Genomic DNA, 22,934 nt, shown 5'->3' with positions numbered 1-22,934 from the left:
AAGGTTTTGAAAGTCATGCAGTGATAAATATTTGCTGTGTAACTGCTGAGTACATCAAGCCATTTTAGTGTACATCCTTTTGGAAGGCAAGGACTTGAAAGAGATGAGAGTTAATAATCAAGGGCACAGTGGAAGAAGCCTGAAAATGGCAGATTTAATAAAGATTACTAAATATAGTGTGTATGAAAACTCTAAACAGCTCAAAAAAAGGGAGGAAAAAACCAAATGGGAGTGGGTCAAGATGCAACTGGTGATGAGGCTTGAACTTACACCAGATCCAAGAATTAAGAGAAGACTCGTGTGGCTGAGGAGTTGCAGATTTCTTGGTGGGACTTCTGGTGTTGCTGAGTGTGGAAATAAGGAAGAATGAGAAAGATCATAAAGGGATTTGAGTGGGAGTGGGAAGAAAAGAGTCCATCATTAGCCTTCATGATAAGGTAAAGGACAATAGATTTTTCTCCTGTGGTGAATTCCAGTATGTATGTACTGTACTGGAGAAGAGAGAGAGTATATAGTCTGATGATCTTAAGTGGAATTATGAGCTCTTGAGGAGAGCCCTCTAAGGAGATGACTCTCCCAGGTAGGCCCTGCCCCTGAGTAGTTGGAAAATGTGCCTCTAGAGAAGAAGGCTAGTACAATGGCTGGGAACTGCAGTGTAAAGAAAAAAAACTTCGTAATTTCCATTCAGACTTTAGCTTTCAGCAGAGAGCTGTTGGGTAAGCTTTTGTTTTTGTCTCAGCAGACGGAGAAGTACCAGTGGGTAGAAGACTAGTACTAATTGAGAAGGAAAAGAGCTCTGAGATTAAGGAAAATGGCAGTCAGGCGTTGCAGCTAGAGGAAGGTTTTACTTGGATAATGGGGTGTTGTTACTAAGAAACAACTGAAACATTGTGTATACATATTGAAGGACTGAACAACAAAATGACAAATCTGAGCTTCTGATAGAGTTTAGGATATAAAACATCTGAGTATCAGAAGCATAGTAGAATGCTCTTAAAAACTGGTCTAGATGTATTAATGTATGTAAGTGCTTTGTGCTGGTCAGAAATAACTGAACCAAGGCAAAAGTTGTGCAGTAGTAATTACATACTATAATACAAAAAATACCTTGGTGTAAAAAGGACAGATGAAATCAGTTTGGCTCAAAATCCCTCTGGAGAAAGATGACAGAAGGAGTGTAAGAATCCATTAGCCCCAGGGTTAGACTTGAAATAGGGATAGGGATCTCCACAGTGTTGTTAGATAAATATTGCTTGTTATGAGGTGGTTTGCTTTCTTAGGTAGAGATTAGAGAAGAAATGAAAGGGCCAAGGTATTCCTGGATATGATTGCTGGCAAGTTTCTTCCTTTAAACTACTCACTGAACCAACAGGAAATCAGTGTTGCTTCAGACTTTGTTTTGAAAAGCAATGACAATATTCTAGAAAATAATTTTGGACTGAAGATTAAATTTCACATTATGCTTAATCAGCTGCTGAAAGAGTTGGCTTTGCTCTTTCTGCTCTAGCTGATCCTAGGAGTCACACAGTCCAGACTTGAGTTAGATCAGCAAGGTGACTCTAGAGAAAATGAGTCAGTCATACAATCATTGTAGAATCACTACTCCAACTTACCCACCATGGGCAGGGACACCTGTCAACTAGACTTGGCTGCTCGAGGCCTCATCCAAACTGGCCTTGAACACCCCCACAGAGAAGGAATCCAAAACCTCCCTGGGCAACCTGATCCAGAATCTCACCACACTTATACTGAAGAACTTCTTCCTCAGATCCAGTCTAAACCTATTCTCCTTCAGCTTAAAACTATTCCCCTTTGTCCTGTTGCTAGATGCCCTTATGAAAAATCCCTCTGCTGTCAAGGTGAGGGGGGAGCCTTGGTGGATCAGCCTGACAGAGGAGGTAGAGTGAGTGCTTGGGACTGGTGATGTGCTCGGGACCCTTCCCATTCAGGAACAGTTTACACCTAGGGTAAGTGGGACTTCAGATTGCTTGCTTTTGATAATCATGAGCTGATTCTGTTTGAAATACAGGAAAAAACGTAGGAAAATTGGTTCGTAATTTAGGTTTTGAATCTTTTGACAAAATTAATAAGCAGAGCTGATCACAAGTGTAAGGAGACTGAGGACTTGATTTCTTGAAGTCACAGATATGTAAAATTTGTCTGGAAACTGAATCCCAAGAATGTTGTCTTCTTGGAGGTGTTCAGGGCCAGGTTGGATAAGGCCTTGATTAAATGCATCTAGTGGAAAATGTCCCTGACCATGGAGGGAGGGTGGAACTAGATGATCTTTAAGGTCTTTTCCAACCCAAACCAATATATGATTCTGGGTCTGCAGACCAAAATGGATGACTAGCCAGCCTGAAGATTCATAGTAAAACTAACGCAGAAATCCTGTGAACAATAGGAGAGGAAGGGGGAAGGCTTCGTTCTGATTTGTTTAAAAAAAGTTGAATTTGTTGTGGCAAATTATGTGAAAACAAAGAAAAGGCTTTCGTATGGCAAGCAGGGTAGAGAATAACAATTCACAACATAACAAAAATGCTAAATATTTTTGGCTTAGTTTTCAGTAGGGATGACAATAACTACAGAGGAAAAGATGTATAATAAGAGAATGGAAATTACTATAACCAGAAGGATCTTAAGGATTGTAAAGTACTCAGACTAAAAGAAGTTTCAATCTCAGAATTAGGAAAGAACTAGTGCTTGATTGTAACGTATTTTAGCTAATCTTTCCTTCAGGGTGGTACCAATGATCGAATTTCGAAAGCAGTGCCAACATAAAGAGGGAGAAAGGAAGAACAATGGAAGCAGCTAAAATACTGTCAGTCTTACGTAAAACTTTGGAAGGCTTTTTTTGGGGTGAGGGGAAGCAAGTCAAGGACTTGGGAGATTAATGAAAATGAAGTAAACTGTTTCAAAGACCAAATTTTGGTGACCCGATACCTGTCTTTCAGAAGAATTAATTTTCTAGACAAGAAAGGTCAGCCTGTGGCCTTCAGGTCAAGCCAGACCCTCTCCCAAGGTCTGCATGTAAATCTTCCTGTTCACATCCATCAGAGAGAATCCACCTCGTAGGATTAGTGTGGGTGGGGGAAGCTGGTACCACACAGCTCTTGAGAGTGCCAGGGAATGAGGTCTTGAGACTCTTCCTTCCTTGCAGCCCTGGAAGGACTGACAGTTTGTTGCTGTTGAGAGAAGCTGTGAAGGTAGGTGATGTTGGGCAGAGGGGCAGATTGCATAACAAAAGAAGACTTCAATATAGCATTAATTTGGGTATGTGTTGCTAAACGCTGCTTTATTTGGGAGAGGTAAGTGACCTTGCAAATAGTCTAGAAAAAGACCTTGAGATCATCTAATCTAAATTAAGGCCCTTAAAATTTGTTGTTTGCAGTAGAGATTAAGAAATTACTCCTTGCACCATCTTGTTTTCATAGCTGGAGACACACCCAGCTTTGTTTTCACCTCCCAGTCTCTTCAGTCTGTATTCATGGTATTTTCCCCAAGTTTGCCCTTGTTACTGCTCTCCTGAGCACACACTTGTCTTGAAAAGCCATGTCCAAAACTCCACTCACTATGTAGTACCCTAGCTGTGGCTTTAAGAATGCTGAACACAGGTCGTAGTGCTATTCATATATCCATGTCATGTTTTACATTTTTAGTGTGATATCATTAACTCTCAGTGGTTCATAAATTGAACCTAACTTCTCTCTTTTTTCCGTGGAATTTCTCCTTTGACAGTTGTTTTCCATTCAGTACTTCTGCTGATGACTTCTGCCTACGTGCAGCATTTTGCATGACATCTTTTTTTCCTCAGGCCACTTGTCCACTTTGTGTTTTTGTCCTCTAATATAATTTGCAGTCCCACCAAGCTGGTTGTTTGTCAATTTAATAAATGCAGTCTCTGTTCTGTCCTCTGGGCCACTAATGAAAATAGTGAGTAAGAACAGATCCCATGTTAGGTGACTTCAAGAGCTGCATTCTAGATACATATTTTGATATAGTGAGCTCATAAGGATTTCTGAATGTTTGGGGTTTTTTGTATAATCCTTTTTTTTTCTTTGTATGTATCCACATTAGTTCCTTTAAGGTCTAATATGTTTAGTTTGTGTAAATGCATATCACAGGAAGTAGTGTCAAAACCATTTAAGTCAGAATATAGATCTGCTTCTCAAGTCTGCTCTTCTGTTTGTAAAGGAAATTTGCTCTGACATCATGTATTACTTTCCTTGGCAAATTGTAATATTTTCAAATGCATGCTGGCTTTTACTCATCATGGGGTTTACTTCTAAGTGTTCACAAACAGCCTGGTTATATCTGTTGTGTTTAGCCTCCCTTTCACCTTAATCACAGGCTATTCTTGTCACCAGCACCTTGACAAACTACACTATGGATCCACTTGGACAAAAGGTTGGTTGGCTTTGTTCTGAGGCAAGCAAATGCAATTAGTATCATTCATCTAGACTTTTGCAGTGCATTTCATAGTATGTCATGTGGTGAATGATCAGAGGAAAACAAGGATTAGTAGTGTGAACAGTAAATGAGATAGGAATTGGCTTACAAGATGTTAGCTAAGTGGTATTCCAATAGGTGGAGCAACATAGTGGTGAAATAGGTCTGGCTATCAATAGTTTTTCACACAATTTGGAGTGACTGACTTCATTTTTCCAGTAGAATGTTTGGATGAATTGATTAAATTCAATTAAATCTGTAGATGATACAGACCAGGAGGAGCTCTTAACACAGAGGATGAGAGGGTTTTATGCAACCAAAATGGAATGTCCTTGAGAAATCAGTAAAAATGAACAAAACTTAACTGCATGAAACACAAAATGGAGGATTTAGCAGTAGATGGCAAATGTAGACAAGAGCTTTATGCAGTGGAATCACTGTCATGGAGAAAGTTCAGTCCTCCTGGCCAGTCAGAAGGACTGTAAACCCACTGTGTAACATCAAAATGATCACAGATGTATTTCTGGGATGCATGAGGTGTATTCCTGAAACAGGGGCATGCTGGTGTCCCCATGCAGCTGCCCCTGAGAGTGTTGTTGAACTAGCATCTACAATTCTGTTCAGCCATGGTGGAGAAAGGTAAATTCAAACCAAACAGGATTTAGGGGAGGATGATGAGGATAACTAGGGTGTAGAAGTACAATCTAGCATGACAGACTAAGAGGGAGTAGATAATGTAGGCTCTAACATTGTCATCTAAACTAGTATGGGAGGAATGCGGGAATGTAATTAACACTATAAATAGATCCAGGAGGTAAATACTATCTGATCTACTATCCGAACAGAGCCAGAAGATCCTGAATCCACAATACAGGCCTGAAACACAAAGCACAGAGGTACATAGCATTTTACTAACATACCAGTAAATTTGAGCTTGGGGGGAAAAAGAAGCATTTCACATTTAGTGAGGAAACTTCTGAGCAAGATGTATTTGTGTGACCTTTCAGGCACCCTAGAGAAAAGAGATGAACAATATCTGGATCATTTTGATTTCATCTTTACATTCACAGCTGTCACAGTTTGAAGATGAGTGAATTTATAAAAACCAGAAAACTTGTTATCTGAGAAAGAACTACTTTCAACACCATCTGTCCTGTGTTTTCTTGAAAGGAAAAAGAAGTGTTTTGTCCATCAAGGTTGCTACTGGACAAGTGTGTAGGAGGGCAGATGCAAGGGTCTAAAAATAACACTAGGGGGGAGAGCAATCCATTATCATATCTAGGCTATTTTCTAATTTGTTTACTAGATAGACTGATGGTGTTTCAACATTATTTCAGCATTATCCTGGTGCTGAGATGTATTGACTAAAACCCTGTCAGTTCCATCAGACTTTTTATTATCAAGTGTACACTTCTAACCTCGACTGGCTTTTATGCCTTTAGCGGTTTTTGTCTTTGAGAAGTTCTCCCAGATCTTTTACACTACAAAGTCAGGAATCAAACCAGTGTATTACCAACTTTATCTCAGTGTAGGAAGTATGACAAAGTCATAATGTGATTATACAACAATCATAGCAGGAAAAAATGTTGCTCTAGAAGGATAAAAGATATTTATGTATATCATCTGAAAGTAGGGGAGACCTAATGGCAGCCTTCCAGTACCTGAAGGGGGCCTGCCAGAAGGCTAGAGAGGGACTGTTTACAAAGGCTTGTAGTGAGAGAGTAAGGGATAATGGTTCAAAATTAGGAGCAGATTTAGATTGGATGTTAGGAACAAGTTCTTTACCATGAAGGTGATGGAACACTAGGACAGGTTGCCCAGGGAGGTGGTTGAGACCCCATCCCTGGAGATATTCAAGGTCAATCTCTCCAAGACTGAGCAATCTGATCTAGTGAAGGATGTCCCTGCTGACTGCAGGGGGGTTGGACTAGATGACCCTTGGACTAGATGTCCCTTCCAACCCAAGCATTCTGTGATTTTATGATAAGGTGAGATGAACAATCTAATATTTTTGAGAAGTATATACAAGCAAGTAGTGTCAGTAAAATGGAGCTTTTTACAAAGATAATGAAAACACAGTGCATTGATGTTGCTTAATGTTTACATCTTAGCGTCTGGAAACATGAATATACTGTTAAGATCCTCTTACACTTAAAGCCTTTGTGTTTAGGGTATAAAAGAATGTATCACAGAATACAGAGAAATGTCCATGATCTTAGTTTCAACAAGCTGAGACTCAGAGAGCACAGAGACACTGAACCTGAAACGAGTAATTCTCTCCTACCTTGAATGACCTTTCCTTATTAAGAGAATCTAGGGATAGACAGATAGAAAATCTACCAACTGGCAAATGGAGTTCCTGAGGTTTCTTGAGACAGTGGGAATAGAGAAGGCAGAAAGAATGTAAGGTGTAGCCTTTTAACTATTCAATAAACCCATTCTGAATATATTGTAAATGAAATATATTTATTCCTCAGCTTTTACTCCACTTGACAAACAGTGAAATGTATTGCTGACAGTAAAAGGAATTGGATGTAAAGACTGGAGGAATGGCCTTGAGGAGTCTTTTCAGAATCCAGATTTAACAAGTTCATTCATATGATAATCTGAAGATAATCTTTCAGTTTCTAGTGGACATGTTCTTCTAAAATACTGTTCTTTGTTCTTGATATTTTTTCCAAAACTTTTATACTTAAGCTTTTGCATGTTTTTGAGGCTTTTTAAATTTCAGATAGCTCCAAACAGGAGCTCCTAATTAACATAGCATTTTCTCCTGATTCCAGCTCTGTTTCAAGAGCCAATTCCACTTCTGCTAGGGATTCCCTGCTTGACTGAGTTATTACAGCCTACTCAAGCGACCATTTTGTAGCATGATGTCAAGAATATGTTGCATGCCTTGGGTGTGGCATCAGGCATATGGGGAGCATTTGCTATTACAAGAGTCTCTTGGATACTGTCGTAGGACTGTGGGAATGGAAAAAACAGGCATGGATGCATTCTCACCGCTGCTGTAACAGAGGAAGTGATGCCTGGAGTGAGGCTCCCTCAGAACCACACCCTGTTTTACCTCTCATGGAGCCAACAGCTTGTTTCCAGGAGGCAGCTCTGGATCGAGGGACCTGCCAGAAGCCTGAGCACTTACGGAACTCAAACTGCAGTGGGAAGCTGAGCTTTCTGTGGTGAGGGATACACCCGAGTTGGTTTAGAGAAGAGCAAATAGTAAAAACAAAAAAAAGAAAGAAAGAAAAAACAAACAAACAACAAAATAAAATACAATCCGTAGAAGAGACAGGAAGCTAAGTGGTGAATAAAGATGCCTTAGACAAAGGAAAGAGAGAGGGAGAAGCAAAGCAGAACAACTGAAAAAAACCCCAGCAAAACTGGTTTGAAAAAATAGTGCCCTGGAAATCAAAGTTAACATGGGTGTAGGGATGAGATGGAAAAAGGAGAGGCAAGCATTTAAGCTCTGGGGAATAAAACCAGTGAGACAGCTAGATCTGTGTGACTCTCAGGAAGTGAGATGTGCTTCAGAGAGGCAATTGGGAATGTAGTATGAGAGGAACAGGAAATAGTAGGAGGGTGAAAGGTGGAGTCCTGTTTTGTAATGGACTTCATTGAGTCCATTACATGACAAGGAGGCTGTGCCGGATGCTGAATCAGAAGACCAGCAATTCAGTGGGTCTAAGAAGCCCAAAGCTGATGTTCTCAGTAAGGTGGTTTTCCTGGAGGTGAGGCTGGAAGGAGGCTGGGTGAAGGAATGTTATAACCAGCAAGGTCAGGGGGAAAAGGATGCAAGAATGTCATGATTATTGGTGATAGGGCTGGAAGAAGAGAATAAAACCAAGAAATGAGTTAGAAGGAGTTTGGCATTATTGTGAGTAAAGTAAGAAGGCTGAAGAAACATGAATGCTGAGAAATGTGGATGACACCCAAGTTAAAAAGGGTTTGATGAATATTGCAGAAAGAGTGTGGGTAAGAATATTATAATCTTGAAGCTGTTGTGCTTGCTTTATAGAAGACAGAATCCAGCCTCAAGGTTAAGGACTTTTGTGGCACATTACTACAAAACTTGGAAACTCATGAAAGTCCAGGATTTCATTGTGCAGTGAGGTGTGGAGCAAACACAGAAGGCAAAGGATTCCTTTCTTCACAGAGTTAAAATTGGAGACTGAGTCAAGGGCAGATGACACACAGGCAGAAGAGAAATAGGAGGCATTGCTTATGAGGGAAGATGAGGCTTCCGTAAAGCAGTGGCCAAGCCATTGTGAAGGTTTCAGAGGTCAGTACAGCAAAGTAAAGCTTTAAGGAGAAAATACATGTCAGTGAATCACCTTTGCAAGTGTTGCCAGTAAGCTGCTCCTAACATTGATAAATGAGCAATGAGTAGGATCAGGAGATGCTGTTTCTGAAAGTGCAGTTTGATGTGATGGGACTGCTGGGGAAGAGGAGTCCAAAGAGTGGATGCTGCCAAAGGGAGAGGACCTAGGAAAACACCAGTCTATTACAGCAATGCTGGACTTGAGATGACAGATATCCACAAACTGATGTCTGAGACACTGCTCAAGATTTGTCTTTGGACATAAATCTGGAGTTAGAGCAGTGTTCTGTAGGTTCTGTATATAAGGACTTGTATCTGCAAGTGGCAGACTGCAGAGGTTAGATAGAAAAATGTCAGTGACAGGCTGCTAATAGAAACTGAATTAAGAGAAAGCATAGAATGGGCTAGGAAAAAAAGGAAATTAGGAGCAGCAATTGTAAAAAAAAAAAAAAATAAACAAAACTGTTTATGTATCTTAGACTTGAAAGTGCCAGTTGAATTTGTACAAAAGATTGGAGTTTTTAAATAAGAAAAATGAAAGCAACTTAGTTGTGAAATTATTTGCCAATATTCAAAATATGTAATTTCTGAAGTTTGCAAAAGATTTAAAGAGTAGCAGTGAATTCCAGCAAGTAACAAAACTCATACAATACTATTGCCTGCAGTGATGATTTTTTTTTTAATTCCATGATTCTGTTTTAATTGGCCTCCTGTTGCAGCAGGGACACCAATTCAGCCACAAAAATATTGCAGGTTTACTAGGAAAGCCAAATCCCAGAGCTGTGATTTACAGTGGTACTGTGATGAAGTAGATGGGGATGCCCTAATGGGGAAAATTGCAGTGTCATGTTGATGCATGCAGCATTAAACTCCAGGGTGCTTACCCAGGGAAGGACAACAGTGATTTTAAAAGTTGGTGAAAATATTGCAAAGATAGAAGCCATAATTAAAACTAGATTAATTTGAAATACACCATAAAATCAGTGCTGATAAATGAGTGTAGTAATTGTATTATTGCTCCTGTTCTTCCATGTAGACTGTTGTCCTCAGCTTCTCAGGTCTGAAAATTAGTAGAGAGCCTGGTGAAAAGTTTTGCACATCTGGATGTCTCCAAGTGAGATCTGCTCACCTCCATAGCCAGAAACGAGAGTTTTAACGAAGAATTTGACAATGGAACTGGTACGTGAATGCCGGGTACGCCATTTTACATGTTGCAGTCTTAGTAGTAATTATGGTTTCACACGTATTAATTTCTCCTTTGGACTTTGGCTTCTGAACTTAAGCTGCAGCATTTGAGCTCAGTTGGTCTGCACAGACAGGCAATCAGAAAATTAATTTCTCCACTAAGGTGAGACTGACCCTACCCTGCCTCTGCTATTAGGCTGCATTATTTCTGCAGCAGTGTCACTATGAACGAGCTCTGCTTGCTAAGCAAATGTGGGGCAGCACACACAGGAAGAAGATAAGTAGAAGAGCGCTGATTTAAATGAGGAAGACCGATTGAAATAACTTTCATTGGTTTTAAAGTTTAAATATTTACTCATTCGCAGTATTTACGTGTGCTCTTTCCCTGCCAGCAGCATGGTGGACATGGGTTTCTCGGGTGAGGTGAAGGGCAGGAAGCGTGATTGCAGCTACTGGGGTTTGGGCCTTGCCGAGAGGACCGGGGGGCCGCAGCAGACCCCCTGATCCGCCGTGCTCTTTTTTCCCGCTGTCCCGGCTGTGCTGCTGGCAGACTCCCAGAAGGGCAGTGACTCACGGCCGGGCGCTGGCTGCCGGCCAGCGTCCAAGTACAAGGGCTGCAGCTGCTGCCGGCCACGGCCTGGCCCCGGCCTCACCGACAAAGGGGCCGCGGGGGGCGGTGCTGCCCGCCCGCCGCCTCCGCCAGCCGTGCTCGGCCACCGGCCGCCCAGCTAACCTCCCGGTTTCGGGGCGCTGCGGTGAGAAACCTGTCAGGGCTTTAACAAGGGGAAAGAATAAAACAGCAGCTCTTGCGAAACCGTGCCAGCACAACTCGGCCTGTCTCCCGCCCCAATGCAAACAAAAGCCAGCCCGGGCCCCCCCCAGCAGAGGAAGGCGAGGCCATTCGCCACCTGGAATTGTTCCTGCAGTCTCTGAAAATACAAACCCTGCGGCACTGCCATCCCCGCATGCACGGCCTGGGCGTGAGCCGGGGCTATGCTGCTGCAGCACACCGGGGCAACTCTTTGTTGTAGTTGAAGTGAGGACTGTGATTTTAGGAAGGGAATGTTTGTGGGTTTCCGTCGTTTTTCATGATTATCTGTAGTTCTAGTGATTATCTGCAAAATAGGGCACACTGTGTTGCCAGTAATACATGTATCCTGTGGCAGCGAGCCAAGACAGTAATTGAAGGTCAGGGATTGTTTGCGGAGTGCAGTTCAGTGTGCTGCCTGATTCCATAGGGGACTGGCAGTGCCAAAGAACAAAGGCAACTCTGTTCTGCAAGCTTATAGCATAGCTTGTTCGGCAGAGTTCAACCCCAATTGTGAGAAGAACCAAACACATAGTTGGAAACAGCACTAAAATAATGTGACTCTTCAGTGAGCCACTCTAAAGTGTAATGTTTTGCAAATGTCATAACTAGGCTTGGATAGGAATATTTTCCATAGTCTTTTGGGATTCTTAGGACACTATTTTTTCTTTAATTCTTGTTTAAAAAAATCAGTGTCAGGGCCTTTTCATGGCAAATCTGTGTTAAGAACACACACCTAAATTCTGAGGTTAATTTAGTAATCTGGAAATGACGTAAATGTTTCATGTTGCCATAGCATACGTAACATTAGCAGTTGCAGCAGTAGCAACGTCATTATTGTTTTAATATTGTCAAAAGGTGATTTCCCATTTAGCAGCCTTTTACTGATATTTTTATGTGAAACCCTTGGAAATAGAATTGTAGGGTCAGTGCTCCGTGTGTTGCTGGCACCACTTGAGAATTTTTAGCAAAATCTCTCTGTGGTAATGAAGAAGCAGTGGTGTGCTCGGTATTAATATTATTTGCTACTAAGTCGCAGTCTATTAATAAAGTTTTGTCCAAAGTGGCAAACTTGCGTGTCCTCCAGACAGTCTTGTGATTTGTATTTTAACAGTGTCTGTCTTGGATAGTGAGGACTGCCTGCTTTCACAGTTGTGCTACATACCGCACAGCTATTGCCGCACCATTAATTGAATAGTAACATGAAGTATATTTCTGTCTGTAACAGGCATAATTTGTTTGCTCTTCCTGGAATAACTAATAGTGTTTGGACTCCTGCTAGAGAGAAATTACAAAACAAAGCTGTGAAACCATATGGGAGAAGTATGAGTTTGGTGGCAGTAGTATGTCCTTGGAGATGTTCAGTACTACCTGAAGGTATCTGAAATGTGCTTTGTAAGTTAAGTTGAAGTAAAGAATGAAGTCTGAAAAAAATACTTTATTTCTTGACTACTTGGCAAAGTCTGAGCTCAGGATAATTCCTTGCGTCAGTTATTACTGATAGGTCAAGTTTTGTTTTTTCAGAGGTGGTGGGGCCTCTGAAGAACCTAGTCCGTGAAAGATTGCCCTGTTGCTGTTTGGTGGCAGAGAAGGGGCATGCTTCTGCACCAAAGGCATAAAGGTGGTGCAATGGTGGTGCAACATGTGGCCCCAAACATGGAATAAAGATACATTTTAGTCTGTGCAAACTTGCATGACCTGTCTCATCATTGGTGAAAGTGGCTGACACATTACTCCCACCTGCCGTGGGAATGGTAGAGTGGAAAAGAAGGAATTGGAAAGAAATCATGTCAAAATGGTGTCACTAACGTGTTTAATTTTTTTTTGTCTGGATATGAGGAACTGCAGCTCTGCCGTACAGGTGGTGTGCTTTTGGGGGAGCAGAGGGAGTTAGCACGCCCCATGCTCTGGTGGCTGTAGAAGACCTTTCTCTGGCTGGCTCCAAGGGCAAACAGATCTGATGAGGGGCTATGTGCAGGGCTGCCTGAGAATAGAGGAGCAACTGTCCAGCTTGGGTGGTCAGGAATAGATGGAGGCTGCTTAGGGCAGCCTTGCTGCCATATAAGGCTGCTCAGCTGCCTCAGGCTTGCCGGGCTGGAAGACTCAAAAGACAAAATCAACACAATAAACCACCTCTGTTAGTGTTCCTTCAAAGCAAAATCCAGTTTTGTAGTTACATGGTTTGAGTGGAAGCTGGATGGGGTACAAAAGACATGAACAGGTACTCTAGTTCCTGCCTTGTTTGTGCGTGTGCAGTGTCACAAACTGTGTTGGAAAAAATCCAGTTGCTGGAGAAAAAAGTCCATTGTGGGGAGAGAGCCTTCCCATTCAACTTTAATTTTTAACTGTACTGAAGTATTTTATTATTTCAGAGCTCAGTATTTTATAGCATTCCAGTACACCTTTAAGCTTACATCATTTGGAATAATTCACGATGAGAATAGAGGTAGCCATGCATTGATTTCCCATTATTCTTACACTTTCTTGGCAAACTGCAGGCTTCATATTTTTTCCATAAAGTAAAAAATTTAAAATGTACAGCTGTTTATGTTTAAAGGGTTCAGAGGAAATAAATGCTTCTATCACAACCTCCCTTGTGATCCCCCTTTCCCCCTCCAGTTTTACTCTTCTATCCTTGCTTGTGCCTGTGAGTTAAATTCAAGGAATGTGTTACAGGCATTATTGCTAAATTTCTGGTTGGAAACCATGCTCTCGTTAGTGCACTGCTTTTTCCTTTGGACTATTAGGTGAATTGATGTTATATAAACTGTAAATAAATGGGTTAGTGCTATTAACTTAGGTACACCAGTGGAAAAAATGTGGTTTATGTTGCTGTTGCTTTTGTTGTTGTCACGATGGAGACAATCAGTTGTATGTTGAAAATTGTGCTTGAGAACACAATGCTTGCTTGCATCAATTCATGGGCCGTAAATAGTTGCTGGTCCCGGCAGAGCATGCTGTCACTAAAGGGCTTTGGGATGACCAGCCCCTTTGCTAGGCTTTTCCTCGTACCCGGGGTGAAGCGGGAAGTGGAGCAGCCCAGGGCTCCTGGCCGCTCCTCTGCGCTGCGAGTCCGGTCGGGCCACTCCACTCGCCGCTCTGTTCTGGCTGCTCTCCTGGACCGAAATCAGGCACTGAGCTCATGCTTGACCCGCCCTTCCTTTTCCTCCCCCCAGCCCTCTTCTAAAGAACGGGGCCAGAATTGTAGCTCTCGCTTGCTGACTTTGAAAAGCCCAGCCAAGGGGAGTGGTCAGGGACAGGCTCTCAAGGGACAGGCCTGGGCCTGTGGAAGAGACCTGGGGGGACGAAGGACTCAGGCCATAGACTGCGTCTTAGCTTTGGCAGATCCCGAGGTCTGGCGTAGGCCGGGCGCAGCGGCCGCTGCCCACAGCAGGGCGGCACCCCTGGGCAGCGGGAGCCTCTGCCCCCGAGATGCACCGGCCCCAACTCCCCAGCCGCCGCCACACGTGGCCCGCAGCCACGCCTCCGTCGGACGTGGCCGGTTCTCCACCCGCGCGGGCCGCGCCTGCCGAACGCCGCCCCTTCCCGCCGGCGTGCTCCCCTAGCTCGGCTCCTGGAGGCACGGGTGCCGGCGGCCCTCTTCGGCTCGACGCGTCCCAGCTCCTCCCCACCCCGGCAGAGCGCCGCCATGGCCGGCACCGCGCACTACGCGCCCGCCCTTATGTAAGCTGCGGCGGCAGCGCGCCATGACCCAGCGGCGGGGACGCGCCGGGGCCTCCGCGGCGGGCGCAGCTGCGCGTTAGCCTCACAAAGGGCGGGTGGCGAGTCCTCCTCCTTCTCCTCCCTCCCGGCCCTGCCGTCCCCGCCCCCGGCGCGGCAGCCCGGACCGACCCGGAAGCGGCGCGGTGAGAACCATTTTCCTTGTGAGTTCAAAGGCGGAGGCGGGCGCGGAGGTCCCGCGGGCTGGACTGGGCCGGGCCGGCCCGGGCGTCGCTGAGCGAGGTGCGTACCGCCGGCTGAGGGGTTGGGAATCGGCTGGAGTCCGAGGGTGAAAATCCGTCGCCATGACTCGAAGGTGGGGGTGGAGGGGGCGCGGGCGCGCCTCAGTGGCTTCCCCCGCGGGACACCTACTCGCACGCGGACATTTTAACTTTCTGATGCGCACCCGGACGCCTTTTGTTTGTTCTCCAAGGCGGTGGGGGCGGATTGGGACTGCCGTGCCCCCTCCCTACTCCCCCTTCCCCCCGCCGTGCTCCCGGCCCCGCGCTGTGCGGAGAGGCGCACGTGACGAGCGGGCTGCTGCGGGCGCGGGGGAGCGTGGCGGTGGCACGGGGGCGGTGCGGCACGAGGCTGATGGGGGCTTTGTGCAGGGAGCGGCGGTAGGGAGTGCAGGCCGGGGGTACCAGGCATCTCCCTGCCCTACGGAGCCGTGCAGGGGCGGATGGCGCCTTTCTGAAAACGTAATTTAAGAAATTGGTTCTGTTGGGTTGGTTTGTTTTTTTTTTCCCCTCTGTGATTTTTGTTAGTCAGCTTAAATTCCTGCCGTTAATGCCGGTTGCCGAACGGGCAGTTCTCGTTGTACAGGCTTTAGCAGTGAGGAGTTCCCCCCGTTACAAGCCAGCTGCCGGTAGTCGTTGCAGCGCACTGCTATGCTGCAACCGCTGCCGCCCTTCTACCGGGGAGGGGGGCCGGCCAGCGTCGTGTCCGCGCCCCGCCGGTGACTTCCTTCTGCCAGCGGGCTTCGGCACCCCCGCCGGGGAAAGGCTGAGGGAGTTCCGCCTGGAACAGCGCCGTGGCTGGAGATGGGCCCTGCCGCAGGGAGTGCAGGAAGAGCTGTCCGCAAGTGAAAAAAAGCCAGTGCTCGGGTTTTAGGTCAGACATGCCTTATTTATCTTTCTGTTTTTTTGCTCAGTAGTTCTGCCTTTGAGTGTAAACCATGGCAACCAACGGCCGCTGGAGGAGAGCTGCAGCTCTCCTGAGTGATTAGGGATCACAGCGAAGAGGTGCCAGTGTTTGCGCTATTGCAGACTAAACGGGGGGGGGGGGCGGGGGGCGGGCTCTGGAACAATGTGTGGAAAAGTTTGCCCAGTGGAACGTACCCATTGCGTTTACACGATCTTCGCTGGTTTTGTAGACTAAAGAGGAAAATCTATAGAGTAGCACAGGTTTTATCTTAGGAATAGCTTGTTTGAATGCATTTTTAGGTTTTTAAGAGTCTTCGCGGTATTGTCTTCTCTAGAGGGATTTAGAAAGCCCTCAAAAGGCCAATGCAGATGGGTGTTTGCGGTGCGGGGAGCAGGCTGCAGGCTCCAGCGAGGCGGGGAGGAGGAGGTGGTGGTGCTACGTGCGGGATGAGCCAGGCGGCAGCTGCGAGCTCTGCTGTAACCCGAGCGTCTGCTGCAGTGAGCTGCTGGCTGTCACAGCCTGGCACTGCCGGGGCTGCAGCAGCCGGGCGGCAGCGGCTCCCGGGGCCACGACCGGTGCCAGGGAACTGCCTGCTCACATGGGGCGGGCGGCTTACCGTGACTCCAGCTGCTTAACTGCGTTAGACAGAGATAAAAAAAATGCAGTGTGCTCCTTCAGGGCTGCATCCTTGGGAGATGAGGGCCTGTGGTTGCTGTGGGGGTTTTGAAACGATAAATAAATAGATGAATTGTGTCACTGGGCGTTAGAAAAAGCAGCTCGTGAGTAATCAGCTATGTTCATATTTAATGAGTGCTATCGACTAGTTGTTTGATGTGAAGTGATGGCACTGTCTGAAAATTTGTTTGGATTTGCAGAAGCTCCCCAATGTTTTTTCTTAGTCTCAGAACTGTGCTGGATGCCTTCTGTAAGCAGGTTCTTGCATGAGTTGGGGTAAAGTCATGGCAAGAAGGGGAAGGGCAGGGTAAAAAATATTTTTTACGGTACCAGTGAACATGGTAGCAAAGCAACCCAAGTATATGTGTACATAGAGCTCCCTTTGGTCAAGCAGGGAAATTTGGTGGGGGGAAAAATGTGGGATTTTTTTTCAAGCAACAGTTTAGAAGAACGATGAAGTGACATGACACTTAAAATAGAGTGCTTGAGTCCTTCGCTTAATTGTGGTCTTCGGGGAGTTGGGGTAACATAGCTGGTAAAAGGAAGCTTTATGCAAGTTTTAAAGGGAGGTTTTTGTTTGAAGAGACTGTTTTTTCTGGTTTCAGCCACTAGGCCTGATTCTCCCTTGAGTTGTCCTCCTCTTGGGAAACAGAACAGAGAGCATCTTCCTCTGAAAATCTACAAGGAGCTTGTTGGATCTTTTTTACATCTATTTTCATGTTGTTACATGTCTCACGTTTGCCTCTAGTAGCTTACTTGTGCCTGCTGTGCTCTTAGTCTGTTTTTCTTTGTGTTGTATGCAGTATGTGGGGTGAAGTTTGGTCATGTCTTCTGTCTCAAGATTTCCAAATCCCTAATCTGTACTAGTTTGGGTATCTCCTTGGTGGCCTGCCTATCTCCTGGAGCTGATGGAGCCTGGACTTTGCTTTCCCAAACAGGCCTGCTTTTATTAAAGGGTGGAGTTTTGTTGTCCTTTGATAGTGGGAATGTTTTCTAATAGTGTCTGAAAAATCAGGAGTTCTGTGCAGCTGAGCAGCCATCTGCCTATGAGGAGGTGTGTGACATGGTGTAGTTATTGCTTTATTTATTTACATGTTTTTCCCCTGTGCTTGTGGGATAGCCTACATCCTCCACATGCATATTTTGGGGGCGTTGGCTTGTCTAGAGGCTTAGATCTATGAAAGCAAGTGAGAAGGTATTACATATGTTTCTCTTCTCAGAATAATCACGTTCACAGATCTATATTTGGAACCAGTTCTTTTAATACCAGCAGTAAGATAAACCAGTGGCTCACTTGTACCTTAATCTGTAATGTTGTCTGAATCCTGAATGGTAACTGCAAGCCACATTCCACATGGTTTCGTTTCAGCTAATAATGTGGTTTGTCCTGTTGTTTGTAGTTGGAAACGTGTTTTTTTACCTGAATCATAGCACAGAAAGTTAGAAAGACGACAGTGTGGAAAAAGTAGAAGTGTGCAAAGATGCAGGGCTGAATTTAGAACTGAAAGACTACCAGGTTGACTTTTTTCAAAAAAAAGTTTGTCTGATGATATAATCAATGCTCTGCAATCTCATGATGTGAACTCCATCCTCTCTTAACTCAAGCCATTAGAATACAAGACCCATTATAGAAAAGTGATGTAAGAGCAAAGGCCCTTTCTTAACAATTAGAGGTTAAATAATTATTTACTATTCAAACTCTGTAGTTAGCATATCATGTTCTTCTCTCCCTTCAACATTTTCATCTAGTTACCCTGTCATTGAGATGGCTGAAAGGTTATTTTTTTTTCCTTGCTTGTTTGAGAAAGGGTGAGAGCTGAAGTGAAACTTTAAATAAAATGGAAACAAGAATGCTGTACATTAAATCAGAACCTTTGTAGAGTTGGATATATTTATTAGACAGTATTGTGTATCTCCTTTGAAGTATTCTCTCATTTGTTCCCTGAGTGCCAAAGCTGAAGCTCCAGAGGCACTTGGGTTATATTTAGCCTAATCGCGAGGCAACACCTTTGTAAAGTAGGTAATGAAGACTGATAAAACCTTGAGTGCATCTCTTAGGAGCTGCCTGCAGACTGGCTGAGGGCAGGGCACTGACTCCGCTGCTGCCCTGCTTAGGTGGCCTTTGTCAAGGTAGGGGTTGGCTTCATGCCTCAGTTTCCCCATCTGTGAATGAGCGGCAGTGAGCCTGCCCTCCCCTTGTAAGTACTTGGGGTCTGTTGCTGCATGTGAGCTCTGTTCTGTTGTGATAGCAGTACCTTACACATGTTGGTGTAGCATTTGCACAACTGCTTCCATGTGGTTTGACCTGCCCTTGTTTCTCCTCTTTGTCTTTTTTTCTCGCGTTTTAAATTTAGAATCGGTCCCAAAGGGCTAGCTAGCATCATTACTATGTTTGGGTTTTTTTTTGTCCTGTAGGATAACTTTCCTCTTCTTTTTTTTTTTTTTTTCACTGTACCTCCATGGTTTTTTTTCCCCCTTGTATCCTGCATGTGCTTTCTGATGGTCGTTTCTTTTGTTCACCCGTGCTTTTCCTGTCTGTCTTTTTTCCCTCCATCCGCTGGGATTTCCTTTCACCTGACTCATCCCCTCTCGGTACATCCCTGCGCAGTCACGCTCTCCTTGCCCTTCTGTTCCAGGAAACCCAGCCAGCAGGGAAGGAGACCGCCAGCTCATCCCCTCTCGGGGGAGTCCTGACTCCCTCCCCCTTGCCTATCACAACCCACTGCGCCTGGAGGAGGCAGGGTGTTCTGGGCAAAGGCTATGAGTGGCATCGAGGAGCCTGTTATTGTCAGCTCCCCTTTCTGCAAGCCAGGCTTTTGCACTGGGGCCGTCAGGTTTCCTGCTTCGTCCCGGGTTGGGCCCCTCGCCGTTTCCCGAGCACGTGGGAGGAAGCAGGAAAGCTGCCGGCCCCCTGCAGAAGCCTCGGGACCGGGCGCTGCCGCCTTGGAAGCCGCTGCGCCGGAGCAGCCAGTTGTTGCAGGGAGGAGGGGCTGCGGGGGTGGCAAGCAGCAGAGCCAGAGCAGTTGCAGAGACAGGCAGGGAAATGAGATGGTTGACTTCAGGCAAAGCGAACGATTTCAGAACAGGAAGGGGGGAAGCATTTTCACGTCTGCAGTCCCTTTCTACTTCAGTGTCCTTAGTGTAATTGCCACTGCGCTAGTTGATTCTGCAGGCAAAAGGAGAGGTTCTGCTTGCTAAGCTGTATGTTTAAGATAAAATCGTACTCCCGTACTTTGAGATTCTGTGGTAAACACTCTTGCTCAAGCACAATGAGGGAAAGGAAAAGGAAGAATGAGTGGTGTAGTCCCCTTTTCTAGCCGTTTTTTTCACCAACAGCACGAAGGAAAAACGACTAAATACAAAATCCTCATTTCTTGTATAATTTGTAATTGTTACTCTGTTTTAACTTGTTTTGATGGAACAACTATGTCAGTGTTTATACAGTCCTGGGGTCTTCATGTGCTGAGGTGGTTTTTAATTGGCTAATTTGGTTTCTTTTTTTTTTTTCCTTTCTTCCCCAATAGACATTCAAGCCTTTGGTTGGAAAAAGTGTATACAATTCAATTACTGCAGTAGAATTCCTTGTGGACAAACAGCTGGATTTTATAGCTGAAGATAGTGCCTTTCAGCCCTATCAGGTAAGAAATTTTTCTTAGTTTGTAGGTACTGTCCACTCAGTTAAAATCTATGGGTTTATTATTAAGTGCATTTTACAATCAAGTTCTGTGTTACAGAAACAATTTCCTCTTGATTACTAGCAGAAATTAGTGCTTGTTTTGTGAAATACTATATTGGATACTGTATTTGACTCTAGTGAATCTGATCATGTCAAGGACTACTGTGCAACTAATATTGAACCATCTTGAATTAAATACCTTGAAAGGTTATCAGTACTGTTAATTGTAGAAGAGGTGAAGGACAGTATCCGTCCCTCTGACTCTGGGCTTTTATTTCTAGGTCTTTGCAGTACTACAGTGATGCCCAACTGTATTTTTTTGGAGAATGAATAGCAGAAAATGTTTTTAAAAAAGAAGAAACCCTTGTTTCTCTTGCTGTTGTTTCTAACCTTGTTAAAATTTCCAGTATTCTTGGTTTTAATGCCTTCTTCATGCATTAGCAAAATGTTAATATATTGTGTGTATTTAAAAAACAAAAGAAACAATAATTCTTCCCCCTCTCAGCTAAAAATTTCTTCTATGACAAATAGAAAAATATTTGATACTTGTGCTGAACTGATTGCAGTTAGAATAGCTATCAGTTCTATCTTATGACTGGGCTGGTACACTGCGGTGGTACAGAAATAGTACTTTGAGACTTGGAATAACAGATGGCCCTGAATAAATGCTATGTAATTTTGTCCTGACACCCCTTCTTCCCTCCTGCTTCACCACGATGGTTTTTGGTTGTTTTTTTGGTTTGGTTTTTTTTTTTCCCAAGGACTAAATAGAGAGTAGAAAAAAGGAGAAGCAACTGAGAGAGATTTCTGGGGAAAGGAGAGGGAGGTTTAGTTCATGGAAGAGCTGGTGCTTTTGTGTGTCTGTGGTGGGGGAGCTAAATGAGTTCAGTGCCTCTCATCAGGATGAGGTTACATGTTGTGACGAGCTGCTTGAACAGCTTGGCTCTGCCGCAAAGCACAGACGCTGCGCTAGTGCCTTCAGCCTTCCAAATCAGCACAACCTTGATTTTTTAAAACTGAGGGGGCAGGGAGAGGCGGGGGGGGAAAAGCTTATGATGTTAGCGAGCTGAGTTGGATTAGCCCAGGGTGCAGTGAGCTCTCGACTTCCTCCAGGGAGGGGGTCAGGATGACGCAACGCAGAGTGGGATATCCTCCTTTGGCAGCAGGGAGCTCTTAAATCAGCTGAGCTGTGAAGTGTAAATTCACCCTCGGAGTCCAGCCGCAGTCTTCCAGATTCATTTTACAAAGCAAATACTTGTGCTAGTGCCTGTCCTTTGCCTGAAATCTGTCAAGATCGTGTCTCTGATAACATTCATTCCAGTAACAGTAATCGATCTTTTTTTGGCAGTGGATCATTTCTTACAGGATGAGCTGATCAAAACAAATTGAATATATGAGGAGGACTGCCTTCATCAAAACAATCCTACTGCCAGGCATTGCTGGCAGTAACAGTGATGCTGTATGCATTTTAGGTTCTTCATTTCAAGGAGCTTTTACTGGTACGGTATCAGACACAGAAGCACCTCAATTCGGGAAGGTGCATATAAATTGAAGGTGATGTTTTTGGAAACATGTCATATGAATAGCTGTCTTTTTACAATGTCTTGGTAGGTAGTCCTGTAATTAACAGCATTAGCAACTTCGGTTTTAAAGGTGTTGACCAAAAATTGGTACCATGCAGTACCTTCTGAAAAATAGTTCTGGATAATAAGCTTGGTCTCCCTAACTCTTGGCCTCTGTTTTTTAATACATAGAGGGCAACTGGTCAGGTTGTTTCCCCCTCTTACGGAGCAAACAGCTACCTACTGAAGTCTGAGGTGGAGGCTGCTGATCTGTATCAGTCATAGGTAGCTTAGTGACAAGAGGTACCTAAATCATCTGTTTACTTTAACATTAGAAGAAGGTTGCTGATGGTGAATCCTTTTAAATACTAAGGCATCCAGAATTTTCATCTTAATTGGGTATTGCTCAGATATCTAACGTAGAAACATGAAATAACATTAAGCTCACTGACGACTATTGCTAAGATGTCTTTATTTGAATGTTTATAAAACATTTTAGAACAGTTTTGTAGGCACATCTCTCTGCTGGGTTAGCAATTTCTTATTGCCAAGTTTCACAAGTTGATTGTGCAGGTAAAAGCTGTAATGAACAAGAATGTCTTTAAGAGAAAAGACACATTTTCAAAAAATAATTTAACTGAATTATGTACCAATTATGTAATTAAAATTAAAAATATTTTAACTGAATTACGTGTGTTAAAAACATGAACTGCACCATTATGAGACTGTCTTTTCTGAAAGGTACCTGAATCAGAAGATTGTCTCAATTCATTTGCTCTACTTGTTTGTTTTTGTCAGTCCTGGAAATAGTATTCCTAACCTTCAGTCACTTCATGTAAGGTAGTTTTAACTTGTACTTTTTTCTGGAAGGCTTTCCTTTTCTTTTCCTGCCTTTCTCTTTGCTTAGAGAAATCTTTTTTAAACTTCAGTGAAAATCTCTTGTTTCTAAAAAGAAGAGAAAAAACAGCCTTTTTGCTCTCTTACTTGTTCTGGATTACTGTTAACCTGTTTTTGAGCAGAAGGCAGAACTGAGGGACCATTTTTTGCAGAGATGGGTTAACTTGAAGCCTCGCTAAATGTGTTTAGGTTTTGGTTTAAGCTCTCATGGCTGCACGTTTTCAAAATGAAGTCTTAGAGACTATGGTGATCTCAACATTTCTTTATTGCATTTTGCAATTGGTGCCTAAAATTCTAATACCTTTCTGCCAAAACAAACAAAGTTTGAATCTCTGTGGGAAGGCCTCCATTTCACTGCAGGTACAATTCTTGACTACTGAGTAATTTTTCCCATCATTGTGTATACTCCTAATGCTAATAATGGGCAGCAGACAAGCGTTTGGTATGGATTCTGCTCAGATCAGTTCCTAATTGAAAAAAAGCAGCGCTGTTTAATAG

Source organism: Indicator indicator, chromosome 7 (assembly GCF_027791375.1).
Source record: "Indicator indicator isolate 239-I01 chromosome 7, UM_Iind_1.1, whole genome shotgun sequence".
Classification (NCBI taxonomy): domain Eukaryota; kingdom Metazoa; phylum Chordata; class Aves; order Piciformes; family Indicatoridae; genus Indicator; species Indicator indicator.
The sequence above is the reverse complement of the archived record's forward strand: the minus strand, read 5'-3'. Positions refer to the sequence as shown.